This window comes from Gavia stellata, chromosome 4 (genome assembly GCF_030936135.1).
Source record: "Gavia stellata isolate bGavSte3 chromosome 4, bGavSte3.hap2, whole genome shotgun sequence".
NCBI lineage: Eukaryota > Metazoa > Chordata > Aves > Gaviiformes > Gaviidae > Gavia > Gavia stellata.
This window is the reverse complement of record NC_082597.1, coordinates 64,607,286-64,620,256: the sequence shown is the minus strand read 5'-3', so window position 1 is coordinate 64,620,256 and position 12,971 is coordinate 64,607,286. Positions and strand designations below refer to the sequence as shown.

General features: G+C 44.2%; 1 protein-coding gene across 6 annotated transcripts in view; it reads left to right on the top strand.

Annotated features, from left to right (window-relative positions):
- Positions 1 to 12,971, top strand: part of BRAF (B-Raf proto-oncogene, serine/threonine kinase) — a 68,970-nt gene that overhangs the window by 11,718 nt on the left and 44,281 nt on the right. The window lies entirely within an intron of this gene.

The window sequence follows — 12,971 nt, the reverse complement described above, 5'->3', positions numbered from 1 at the left end:
GCTATCAGGCCCTGTGTAGAGAACTGTCTAGGAGAGAGACATAGTTGCTATTAGGAAGGGCAAGGAGTGTTGCCTGAAAACTGCTCAAAAACTAGTTTTGACAATGTTACAGTGATTCCTGGAGTTATGGAAGAAGGGTTGACTTTTTGCAAGCTATTTAATTGTCTGTTACAGGCAGGATTTTTTTATCGGTTGAGAGCTGCCTACTGAAGAGCCTTGACATGTGCTTTAGAATAATACACTGCAAACTGATAGACAAGCCATAGTCTAGGCTCTGTTTTGCAAGGCGGTGAATACCCCTCACTTAGAAAGGGAGCTGTGGTTCCAGTGAAAGTGGGAAATGAATGGATAGCACAGCCAAAGTCCATGTGAAACCAGTGCTTTTTGTAGCAGTTGGTCAGATATGGGCTGTCACTGGACCGTGTCTGTCTGTGACAAAACATAAGTTGAGTAGTACTGGGCATTGAGAACATGTCCTCTCCCTTCCCCTGCCGCTTTCCTTCCATACCTCCCTTGCCCCCTCCGAACAAAAGAGGTAATAAGACTTATAGTGGGAACAACAGATCAAAGGGCAGTTCTTTTCACCAGAATTTTTTCAATATTGCTTAATTGTTAAAGATATCACTACAGTTTGAAAGTAGTATTTGGTTTTCAACCTAGAGAACAGGGTTTAAAATTTGGAGAGAAGGTAGTGGATTTTGGAGAGACTCTGGCTGCTTCTTCACGTGTTCTGTCCCACTGCCTAGCTGTTGTAGCTTCAGTCCCTGTCATGGGGCTGTCCCAGAAGTTGTTTTTGTTTCTTTCCTACAGTGGGTCACAGTATATTGCTTCCTGCATTGTTCTGCGCATTTCCTTTTCTGTTTCTCATATGTGTTATCTCGTCCTCTTCTCTAAGCAATATAGTATATTGCTACTTTTATTCTTTTCTCCTCATCTGCAATATTCCTCTTCTTCTTTCCCTCTCTTTTTCACCTCCTCCTCAATCGTTTTATCAGAGGTGTGGTAAGGCTTTTCTCAAGTCTGAGTTCTGTTTTGCTTTTAAAGGAATAATTTTATGTAAAGAATGGTTTATAATTATGAAATACACTTGTTGTGGTTTAAGCCCAGCTGGCAGCTAAGCACCACACAGCTGCTTGCTCACTCCCCCCCAGGTGGGATAGGGCAGAGAATCGGAGAAGTAAAAGTGAGAAAGCTCATGGGTTGAGATAAAGACAGTTTAATAGGTAAAGCAAAAGCTGCGCAGGCAAGCAAAGCAAAACAAGGAATTCATTCACCACTTCCCATCGGCAGGCAGGTGTTCAGCCATCTCCAGGAAAGCAGGGCTCCATCACACGTAACGGTTACTTGGGAAGGCAAACGCCATTACTCCGAATGTCCCCCCTTCCTTCTTTTTCCCCCAACTTTATATGCTGAGCATGACGTCATGTGGTCTGGAATATCCCTTTGGTCAGTTGGGGTCAGCTGTCCCGGTGGTGTCCCTTCACAACTTCTTGTGCACCCCCAGCCTACTCACTGGTGGGGCGGTGTGAGAAGCAGAAAAGGCCTTGACTCTGTGTAAGCACTGCTCAGCAGTAACTAAAACATCCCTGCTTTATCAACACTGTTTCCAGCACAGATCCAAAACAGAGCCCTGTACTATCTACTATGAAGAAAATTAACTCTACCCCAGCCAAAACCAGCACAACACTACATCAAACTTGTAGGCAAGCATGAATTTTTCAATGTTTAGATGTGTGTATTTCACCAAGTTTTAAGTTATTTCTGAATATGCAAATCTGATTACAAGTTAGGAATAAGAGGTAACTGAATTTCAGTGTGAACCAGGTGATAAAATTTTGGGCTAGTACAGAACTGCCTTGCCTCATTTGAGATGTGGTTTTGTGCATGTTGCTGGTCCATTCTGATCAAAGTAAAACAGGTTGTCTTCAGCCAATGCATCTTTAAGTTCTTGAGTAACAGATTAGCTTGGTATGCTCAAAAACATGTGTGAGACTGTGCTTTCCCAGACTAATATTTCTTCTCACTTCTATCCCGAAGCTTTGGGATTTTCGGTGAATGTTGTGATTCTGTGGTATCGGTCATGCTCATTAGGAACTTGCAGGTTTAACCAGAGAGGTTAAGTTCAAGAATGCCAGCTTGTCTGTTGCCATGTCCTGACTAAGAGTTAACTTTCTGGCTTGAGTATGTGCTGTCATTTGATGAGGGAATTGTAGCACTCACCAGTAGCACTCAGTGACTGGAAGCAGGTGATAAGAGTTTTTTCCAGCACTGAATCTAGATGCTTTTCCTGGCTATGGGAGGCAAAGGTGGTTTAACTTGGGTGTAGTCAGGGAGTGGTTCTTGCTCCTGTCCCCAGCTCTCTACTGGAGTCTAAACACCATTTGCTTTACCAGTCTAGCCCTGCAGTTTGTTTCCAGCTTGCTAAATGTGGGACACTAAGCATAGAGCTTCAGGAAAGTCTGTTGTCTTGTGCTGTGTTTAAAGAAAGAAAAAAAAGTGGTACTGACAAAAGAGTAGGAGACAGGCTAGTGGTGGAGGGAAGGTGCAAGACCCTTTAGTATCAAATCTGTTATAAGTGTGTCTGTAGATACACTTATATAAAGGAACAGACAGATGCCTGCAGATGCAGGGAGGCATGAGCTACACATATGGATCGCTGGCTGGAAGCTCAGGTTGACAGGATTCGGTTTCATATCCTCTGTAGCAAGGTGGAAGTCGGCTTCGGTTCTGCTAGGAGAGACCCATTTTTGGTTGAAATTGTTATTCTAAATAAGTGACTGGAAATATATACTCAGGACTGGTCAGCAGACACTGTAAACTAATGGTTCAGCTTTGATTCAGGAAGAGGGCTGACTTCTTTTTACTTCAGTTTTACACATTTCTTGGATCTAATTATGTTACGAAGTTGAACTTTTTTTTTTAATAGACCTAGTACATTATTTCTGTTTTAGAGCTGGGAAATGTTGCTTATAGGACCTCTGAGTGTTGGGGTTATTGGCCTTGGAGCTGAAGTTCATTTCTTTGAAACTTAAAACAGTGCTCATGCTATTGAGAAAATCAGGAATTTCTTGTATGGCGACTCTTAATGTAGTTAGTCTATTTTCAATATTTATTGATCCTACACATAGTCTTTTGAAAACTAAGGAAATTCCAGAAGCAAACCCAATTCAGAAGGAATTGCAGCTTACGGTGCAGTTTTAATGGCACTGTCACATGCCGTTAATGGCAACGTCAGCTGATAAACTGCTAGCCTAAAAACCTAGCAGTTTTCAGTGAACACTGAGATTACTTGTAGTAGTAGACTTCCTTCGTTCTCTCAATGAATAGAGAAGTATTGCACACATCTTACTCTTTCTTCATAACCTCTGGCTTTAAAAACAGACCTGTCATGTGTCACTTGTGCCCATTAACTGAGCCATGTGCTTACATTAACTGAGCCATGTGCTTATGTAGCCATGATGGTAGTTTAGGGTTCTCAAGTGTACAGAAGAGCTTCTGATGTTATGGATTGAAGCAGAAAGGAGATTCCTTGTGAAAATACGTGGTACCTGCTGTTATGGCCTCCCCCCGCCAAGTCCCGATACCATACGGCTGTTAAAGATAAAATGTGTCCCACAACCAAGTGCATGGCTGGGAGACGAGAGATGCTGTTAAAGTTGCAGTGTTGTAACAAGCTTTCCCCCACCCCAAACCTTAACTGCTTTCAGTTAATATCTACTTCTGAACAAAATCTTTTTTAATACCACAATAATATTTTCAGTCTTTACCTCCAACCACAGACCCACTTCAGGAGGCGAGCAATCTTGTCAGATATTAGGGAGTCTTTGTTTTCATTTAGGAATGCAATGACAATTCTTAAACTGACTTAATTTAAAGTGACTGGAACTAAGTTGGTAATAGAGAACCAACCTCCTCATTTATCTTTGATCATACTCTGAAGCAGTCCCGAGTACTACAAAAGCGTTCTGCTACTTGTTTAGAGCAGTTAAAAATGCATGAAATGGCAGGGGGGAAGAAGAGTTGCTTACATTTTTGACTAGCAACTGCCTTGTTACTTAAGAGTTGTCTACATTTTTTGTTTAGTAGTAGTAGTATTGCTTGTGTGTAGGATCAGGCAAATACATCTGTTTGAGTTGGCTCAAATTAGAAATATAATTTGAGGAAACTGATGGAGTAAAAGAAATAAGACCACATTGATCAGTGTAAGTGATTTTGGTGCATAGGTAGTGTAGCTGGTATCAAGTTTCTTTGTACGTGTCATGATAAAGCAGAGTGTTGGCTAGAACGTTTTTCCTAACGTAAGAAAAGGTGTGAAGGTGCTTCTTTGAAAGCCTAGCAATTAAATGGTGGAGCCTACTGCTGCTGATCAATTAGCAGTTGAAGTCAGCATCTTGAATCAGCCAGGGACACAGCAGGGTTAGAATGTAACTTTTTTGAAAGCAAAACCAAGTTTATCCCCATAATGCAGAGGGATAAATGTCTGAAATATCTATACTTCTCCTTTCCTCAGTGGCATGGTTCAACTGGCAAATTAAATGTCCTTTGGAGAAGCATTCTGCATAGATGTGACCAGGATAAGTCTGTGTGGGTTGTTTTGTTTTGTTCAAGGCCAGAGGAGGATGTTGAAATAATAAAAGTGCAAGATAGATGGTGAAAGTCTACCTGAGATTGTCAGTTGTTTTGCAGAAGAAATCAATGAGGCTTATCCAAACTGTGGGTGGGGAGAATGTAGGGAAAAATTGGTTTAAAGCTGCTTTGGGTTTGGGATCTAAATGGCTGTGGGGTGGATAGGAGCAAAACTGTTAATTAAGGGAGAACTTTTTGGATGGGAGAGGGAGGTAAGAACTCTGACCTTGAGGTGGCTGCCATAAGTCTGAGAGATTGTTAGATGCTGAGACTTGGTTTTGGTGGAAGGGAGATACATAGTCTTGAATGGGAAGTGGATGGTAGTGTGTCAGCATAAAAGCAGAGGTTACATTTACTGGTGAGATTTCTCAGAGAATGTGTGGAACCAGAAGAGAACACAACCTTGTGGGATCCTTAAATAATTATGTTGTGGATTAGGGTTTTTTTAGCTTTCTGTGAGTGTAAAGATTACAGGAATATGGTATTTGCATATAGGACAAGGTTTAAGCATTTTTTGGGATTGCTTCTAGTTATGTAATTTTTTTTTCTTTGCTGTTTTTTTTGGGGCTGGTGTTTTTTGAATGCCTGGTTAAAGTATCTTTTGCATGTCTTTGGGACTGCCAATTTTAAACTGGTAGACTTGGGATAAGGAAAAAATCCCCATTCCCGATTGTAAGAACTGTTGCAATTTTTGCCTCCCTCTGTAGAAGTTGACAATACAATTAAAATTGTTCAGGAATTTCACCTATTACATTGCTTGGTTACTGTAGACCTTAAGACATTTGTAAGACTTTTTAGACAGGTTTCCTGTGGCACGTCAGTTGTGGCTGGTCCCTTGCAGGAAAGTGTTCTCAGACCTTGGATGGAATAAATATTTTGTGGGTGTATCTGGTGGGGTAGGCATGTAGGATATTTTCCCCAAGTTGTCTTCCAAATTTGAGCTATTTGTCACTCAGGGATTTTATAAGTTTAAGTGTTTTGTATGTGGTAACCCTCCATTCAGTCTCCCTTAAACCCATGCTATGGATACTAGAAGTCTGTGTCTTGTGGTAAGGAATTCCATGGGCATGATCATATGTGGTGTGAGTAATCATATTCCTTGTTGGTCTTTAAATCTACCACGTGCTACCTCTCTATACTTTATACTGGAGGAAATAAAGGCTTCTGAGAAAAGCCATTTAATACAAGGCCTGGTACAATAACAAATGGCTGAAACTGGTCATAACTTAGGAATAATATTAGAAGGTTTCTGTTGTTTTAGTGAAGTCTAGTAGGAGAGAAGAGAATGGGGTGGAGGAGCTTCTAACTCAAGTACTTTATGAACAAGGTCATATACCTTGCTTATATTAGCAGCCCTGAATGATTTTGATCACCCAAGAAATCTCTTCCAGCCAACTACTTGTAGTGTGGGAGGAATCAGTCTGAAAGCAAATGAGCAGTCCTGAATGATGGTATGCTGGAGCATGGAAAGTTAGAAAAAATTGGTCTTTAGGTGTAAGAAATGATGGGCAGTTGAAAGACATCAGGTGGTGATGGTTCTTGCTCTTAATCTGTATGTAGCCTGTTGCTGTCTGCCACACACTGCTAGCTTCCAGAGGAAATGTTTACTTCATGTCCTCTGGCCATCTTGGTGGAGTTGGCATAAGGGTGGTAAGGAGTCTGTGTTGCTCTGCCTAGTGAGTTTATAGGGGGTCCTTTCTCACACCTCCAGCACCTGCTCTCTTTCTGTGGGCATGAAAAAGGAGTGGATTTGGTAGTTTTGAAGTTAATTTCTGTCTGTAGTGATCTGAGTAGTGACAGTGAAACTGGGGGGGGGGGGGGGGAAGAGTAGCAGATGCTGTTCCTGCTTTGGGAACCAAAGCGACCTCCAACGACTTCAGCTCTCCACAGATTCTGGATAGGATCAAATCATTATGCATTTTCCCCCACCATGAGGTCTGAAAACTTCCTATGGCAGCTTCTAAACCAAAAGGAATACTTTGGTAAAAAAAAGTTTCCCTTTCTTCTATGTTAAACTATATAAGATTGTGTATTTTTTGGTTGCTCTTTTTTTGCCTTTTTTTTTTTTAATTTAAGAGTGATTAGAGGTGATTTGTTTACTGGCCCAAATTTATTCTGAGTTTTTAAATTTCTTTTCCACTTTAATATGTGTTGGTATGCTTTATATAAGTGTCATAGTTAACATGTATTAGAAAGTTCATGGAAGTTCTCAAAATACAAATGTGAGACTGAGTTTTTAAAAGGGAGAATTTGTGCTTTTAAGACGTACAGAAACTAAACAGGATTGTGAATGCTGTGCATGGGGACAACTCTTATTTCGGGTTTCTCACTCTTGTCACACCTTGGTTAATTAGTACATCTGCCTTATAATTAGACAAGCAATCATGTGGGCTCTGCAGTCATGAAGACTGGAAGAATCAGATATTTTTACCCTACCTAAAATCTTAGCATAAATTAATTCATCATGCGTGCACAACTGGGCTCCTTCAAATGTTCTGGTTTTAAATCTGGTACTCTATGCATTTCTTTTGGCCTAAGATTTGCATCTTGCTTTCTGCAGTTTATGCTGTGAGTTTGTGCCTCAAGCTTACTGCGTAGTAAGTACTGGATTTCTGTAGGCATCCAAGCTGTCCTGCCAGTTTCACCTGTTGAGTATAAGGAGAATTCAGAGAAGGGATGTTCAGGCAGCTGAATAAACTAGTTTCTTGCTTTTAATTACACACCTGGTTTAACAGGATTAGGTTTTTCCAGTCAAAAACAATTAAAAATTCCCATGTCATATCAAACATGCAGCAGAAATGGAGTTTATTTGTAGCCTTTGCCAATGGATGCTTGCTGAATGTATCTGAATGCTTTGGAATTTTATGCATCATATGAACAGACTGGTAGAATGAAATAAATGGTAGTTTACTTTCAAGTAAACTTCACTTGATACAAATTTTTTTTTTAAATACTTGGATCATCAGGGAGAGCTATTGGCCTACCTATCCTATTGCTGAAAGGCAAAATGAAATTAGAGGTTAAGTTAGCAGTTTTCATTGGGAAGAAATTTAACTATGGAAGACCTCTTTTAGGCTGTCAATAAGCAAACAAAATTTTATTACATCACAGGAGCTGTACGATGAAATAGACTGTATAGCTACCATGAGTAAGTCCTTCATGTCTAGGAAAACCTGAAGAATGTGTCTTCGGGAGGTGTTTAGTGAAGCAAGGTGAGCAGCAGTGCTACAGCAGACTGTACTGGGGTCTGGCTTGAGTGGAGTTCATTTTCTTCACAGCAGCTCATCTAGTGCTGTATTTTAGACTGGTGACCAAAACAGTGCTAACAACACAGCAGTGTGTTAGGTATTGCTGAGCAATGCTTGCACAGGGTCAAGGCCTTCCCAGTTTCCCACTGCCTGTGTCGTGTCGTCCCCCCCCACCCAGCAAGTAGGCTGAGGAGGGGACACAGCGGGGACAGCTGACCCAAGCAATATTCCATGCCATATAACATCATCCTCTGCGATAAAATGGAGGGGAGCTTTTCCAAAGTTGCTGTTGCTCAGGGCCTGGCTGGGCATCAGTCTGCTGGTGGTGAGTGATTGCTTCTGCAACACTAGGAAAATTTTTTCCCTTCTTTTTTTCCTTCACTTATTAAGTTGTCTTTATCTTGACCCAGGAGTTTTCTTGCTTTTGTCCTTCCAATTTTCTTCCCCTGTCCCACTGAGGGGGGAGTGAGCAAGCAGCTGGGTGGTACTTAGCTACTTGCCGGGGTTAACCCACCACACAGGCTAAACTCAGTGTTGTATAAATTCAAAGTAGCATGTGTTGAAAAGAGAATAATTTAATCTACTTCAATTTTATTGACACACAGTCTTAGACTGCAAAGTCAAACAATATTGAAAACTTGCTATTACAAAATGGATGGTTTTGTCATCTGGAATGCCTCGTGCATTGATCACTGCTTTTTAAGAATATTCCTCAAGTAAGGAGAGCTTAGTGATTTCCTAAGAGATGGAAAGTCGTCTGTAGAAAGTAATGAATTATAGAGGAAAATATTGTTTGGAGTGTGTTTCCTTTACCTCATGATGTGCTAGGCAGGCACTTGACGAAATGGAATGCAAGTCACAAATCTGAAAATAATCGGAAGAAATATTTTCATTCTGTGTCCAGTAAGTCATACTTAAATTCATGGCTGCTTGTGTTGTTTAAGCAAACTAAACAACCAAAGCTTTAATATTTGTAGAGAATGTGTATACTACCTGGAGATGAAAGTATCCATTTGTTTTTAGGATCAGTTGCAACAGTTTGAGAGGGATGTGAATTCTAGCCCTTCTGCAGTACCATTTCTTGCCCCCCTGCCTTTAATGAAGTTGGAGTAAGATGATGTGAGATGGGATACTACGCAAGTGGACTCTGGGTCTGACCTATTAGAAAGATTTATTTAAACTATTTTGAAACTTAAATTTCTAATGCGTTTGGGTTTTGGTTTGGAGATCAGCCAGCTGACTTTTTCGTCACTTGATGCGTTTTGATTCCCATATAGTGGCTAGGGATATATTTCTAGATGAGCATTTCTCTCAAGTCTAAAGTCTAAAGCTGTATTTTCCAAACTTTTTTTTTTATTTGTGGGTCACTGTCAGTCTTTACAACTTCTGGCACTGGTATTCACCCTAACTAAAATTTTAAGATGGTGATTCTTGTAAGGTGATACTATCACCTTACAAATCACAGAATCATTAAGGTTGGAAAAGACCTGTAAGATCATCAAGTCCAACCATCAACTAACACCACCATGCCCACTAAACCATGTCCCGCAATGCCACGTCCACACGTTCCTTGAACACCTCTAGTGATGGTGACTCCACCACCTCCCTGGGCAGCCTGTTCCAATGCTTGAGCACTCTCTCAGTAAAGAAATTTCTCCTAATATCCAGCCTAAACCTCCCCTGGCACAACTTGAGGCCATTTCCTCTTGTCCTGTCGCTAGTCACTTGGGAGAAGAGACCAGCACCCACCTCTCTGCAACCTCCTTTCAGGTAGTTGTAGAGAGCGATAAGGTCTCCCCTCAGCTTCCTCTTCTCCAGGCTAAACAGCCCCAGTTCCCTCAGCTGCTCCTCATAAGACTTGTGCTCCAGACCCCTCACCAGCTTTGTCGCCCTTCTCTGGACACGCTCCAGCACCTCAATGTCCTTCTTGTAGTGAGGGGCCCAAAATGGAACACAGTATGCGAGGTATGGCCTCACCAGCGCTGAGTACAGGGGCACGATCACCTCCCTACTCCTGTTGGCCACACTATTTCTGGTACAGGCCAGGATGCCATTGGCCTTCTTGGCCACCTGGGCACACTGCTGGCTCATCTTCAGCCGGCTGTCAACCAGCACCCCCAGGTCCTTCTTTGCCAAGCAGCTTTCCAGCCACTCTTCCTCAAGCCTGTAGTGTTGCATGGGGTTGTTGTGACCTAAGTGTAGGACCTGGCACTTGGCCTTGTTGAACTGCATACAGTTGGCCTGGGCCCATTGATCCAACCTGTCCAGATCCCTCTGCAGAGCCTTCCGACCCTCGAGCAGATCATCACTCCCGCCCAACTTGGTGTCGTCTGCAAACTTGCTGAGGGAGCACTCAATCCTGTCATCCAGGCTTGTGACTGGCTGCCAACTGGATTTAACTCCATTCACCACAACTCTCTGGGCTCGGCCGTCCAGCCAGTTTTTTACCCAGCAAAGAGTGCACCTGTCTAAGCCATGAGTCGCCAGCTTCTCCAGGAGAATACTGTGGGAGACAGTGTCGAAGGCTTTACTGAAGTCCAGGTAGGCAACATCCACAGCCTTTCCCTCATCCACTGGGCGGGTCACCTGGTCATAGAAGGAGATCAGGTTGGTCAAGCAGGACCTGCCTTTCATGAACCCGTGCTGGCTGGGCCTGATCCCTTGGTTGTCCTGCACGTGCCCTCAAGATGAACCTCTCCATAATCTTCCCCGGCACCGAGGTCAGGCTGACAGGCCTGTAGTTCCCCGGATCCTCCTTCTGGCCCTTCTTGTAGATGGGCGTCACGTTGGCAAGCCTCCAGTCGTCCGGGACCTCCCCTGTTAACCAAGACTGTTGATAAATGATGGAGAGTGTCTTGGCAAGCTCCTCCGCCAGCTCCCTCAGCACCCTTGGGTGGATACCATCAGGCCCCGTAGACTTCTGAGTGTCCAGGTGGCATAGCAGGTCATTTACTGCTTCCTCCTGGATCATGGGGAGTTTATTTTGCTCTCCATCCCTGTCTTCCAGCTCAGGGAGCTGAATACCCTGAGGGTACCTGGTCTGGCTATTAAAGACTGAGGCAAAGAAGGCATTAAGTACCTCAGCCTTCTCCTCATCCTTGGTGACAATGTTCCCCCCTGCATCCTGTAAAGGATGGAGATTCTCCTTGGCTCTCTTTTTGTTGTTAATGTATTTATAGAAGCATTTTTTGTTATCCCTTATGACCGTGGCCAGATTGAGCTCTAGCTGAGCTTTTGCCTTTCTAATTCCCTCTCTGCATGGCCTAATGAGATCCTTGTATTCTTCTTCACTCATCTACCCCTTCTTCCAAAGGTGATAAACTCTCCTTTTCTTCCTGAGTCCCAGCAAAAGCTCCCCGTTCAGCCGGGCCGGTTGTCTTCCCTGCCGGCTCTTCTTACGGCACATGGGGACTGCCTGCTCCTGCGCCTTTAAGATTTCTTTCTTGAAGAAGGTCCAGCCTTCCTGGCCCCTTTTGCCCTTCAGGACCGTCTCTCAAGGGACCCTCTCAATCAGTGTCCTGAACAGGCAGAAGTCTGCCCTCTGGAATTCCATGGTAGTGATTTTGCTGACCCCCCTTCTTACTTCACCAAGAATTGAGAATTCTATCATTTCGTGGTCGCTAAGCCCAAGACGGCCTCTGACCTTCACTTCTCCCACCAGTCCTTCTCTGTGTGTAAACAGCAGGTCAAGCAGGGCACCTCCCCTGGTAGGCTCATTTACCAGTTGTGTCGGGAAGTTATCTTCCACACACTCCAGGAACCTCCGGGACTGTTTCCTCTCGGCTGTGTTATACTTCCAGCAGACGTCCGGTAAGTTGAAGTCCCCCACAAGAACAAGGGCTTGCGATTGCGAGGCTTCTGCCAGTCGCTTGTAGAACGCTTCGTCCACCTCTTTGTCCTAGTTGGGTGGTCTATAATAGACACCCAGCAGGATATCTGCCTTGTTTGCCTTCCCCCTCGTCCTTACCCATAAGCACTCGACCTTGTCGTCACAATCGTTGAGCTCTATACAATCAAAGCATTCCCTAACATACAGAGCCACTCCACCGCCTCTCCTTCCTTGCCTATCCCTCCTGAAGAGCTTATAGCCATCCATTGCAGCACTCCAGTCATGCGAATTGTCCCACCATGTTTCTGTGATGGCGACTGCATCATAGCTGTCCTGCTGCACAACGGCTGCCAGCTCCTCCTGTTTGCTGCCCATGCTGAGTGCATTGGAGTAGATGCACTTGACCTGGGCTATCGATTTCACCCCCGACATCGGCATGCCACCCCTAGGCTCATCTCTAGGCAGCCTGGTTTCATCCCCTTCCCCCTTTGAATCTACTTTAAAGCCCTCTCGATGAGGCTCGCCAACTCATGAGCAAGAATCCTTTTCCCCCTTGAGGAGAGTTGAACTCCATCTGCAGTCCGCAGGCCCAGTGCTGTGTAAACCGCCCTGTGGATAATAAAACCAAAGTTCCACCGATGGCACCAGCCTCTGAGCCACATGTTAACCAGGTGCGTTTTCCTGTTCCTTTCAGTGTTCCTCTCTGCCACTGAAGGGATTGAGGAAAACACTACCTGTGCTCCTGATCCTTCAACCAGTCAGTCGCCCCAGCTCTCTGAAGTCCCTTTTAATTGCTTTTAGGCTTCTTTGCGCAATGTCATCGCTGCCAACCTGCACAACCAACAGCGGGTAGTAATCAGTGGGTCATACCAGACGAGGGGGTTTCCTGGTGACCTCTCTCACCCGGGCCGCAGGGAGGCAGCAGACTTCCCTGGGGGTTGGGTCTGGTCGGCATATTGGGCCCTCTGTTCCCCTCAGGAGGGAATCGCCGATGACAATTACCCTCCTTTTTGTCTTAGCGGAGGTAGTCCTAATGCGTGGGGCAGGCTGACTCACCCTAGGCAACCCCCCGGGGGGACTTTCTTCTGTATCCTCATTATCCTGGCCCTCAAGTTCCAGAGCCCCATATCTGTTGTGTAGGGGCAGCTGGGAAGGCGAGGGAGGCCGGGAAGGGATTCGCCTGCTGCCCCTTCATCTCTTAGGTCCCCTCCTTCTGCCTGGTGGCAAGAGGGTAAGGGGTCCTCTGCTTCTCGTGGAGCCTCCGTCCG